The sequence below is a fragment of the Phodopus roborovskii genome, unplaced genomic scaffold (genome assembly GCF_943737965.1).
Source record: "Phodopus roborovskii unplaced genomic scaffold, PHOROB, whole genome shotgun sequence".
NCBI lineage: Eukaryota > Metazoa > Chordata > Mammalia > Rodentia > Cricetidae > Phodopus > Phodopus roborovskii.
In genome coordinates, this window is record NW_026126063.1 from 170823 (window position 1) to 171532 (window position 710).

The 710-nt window shown below is 38.5% G+C and overlaps 1 non-coding gene across 1 annotated transcript; it reads right to left on the minus strand.

Annotated features, from left to right (window-relative positions):
- Positions 1-220: 220 nt before the first annotated feature.
- Positions 221-342, minus strand: LOC127218373 (small nucleolar RNA SNORA26). Its single transcript, XR_007834188.1, has one exon. It is a non-coding gene; the product is annotated as a small nucleolar RNA SNORA26 (small nucleolar RNA).
- Positions 343-710: the final 368 nt, after the last annotated feature.

The window sequence follows — 710 nt, forward strand, 5'->3', positions numbered from 1 at the left end:
ATACACCATCTAGAAACTCCACAGCTGTCTTCTCCTTGGGGTCTGACAAAATGAACAACAAATCCTTAGATAATTACTATCTATAAAACCTGTTTTATGCTAGTACATGACAAGGACCTTTTACAAGCTGCTATCTACAGCTTATTAACTTCTACCAAAAAAAAATACATGCAATAGTATCCTCTTTTTTTATTCCCTGTATCTTTATTTTCCTTTTTACATCTGTGACTCCAGAAAGGATCCAAAGTGTAGGTGCACAGCCTCTGCTCTGGGTTTCATGGAGAGTTCCTTTAACCTTGTGTTTTAGATCCTTAAGGTACAGGACTGACCTTACAAGGGCTCAGAAAAGGGTTAAAAATATTTTATCCTGGTCCTGTCTCTCTCTTTCTCACCTGAGCCACATACACAAAATGTGATATCATGTTGCAAGGCAATGATAACAACGATTTGCCTCTAGGATCACCAGAACAGATATTCATGCATGGCAAATATTTCCATTATCTCCCTCCAAAGACAATGAATGTATAACCAAGCCCTCCACATACCCTCTAAAATATTCTTCCACACCTCACAGAGTAATGCCTGCAGTTAATTGCATATATTACCTCTTCCTGAATCCATCTTCCCTCAGTGGGTTATTCTAGTCTTTATCACCAGGCACCAATACTAACTGATCATATACAAGTAGATTGACTCCTCTGATAGCAGAT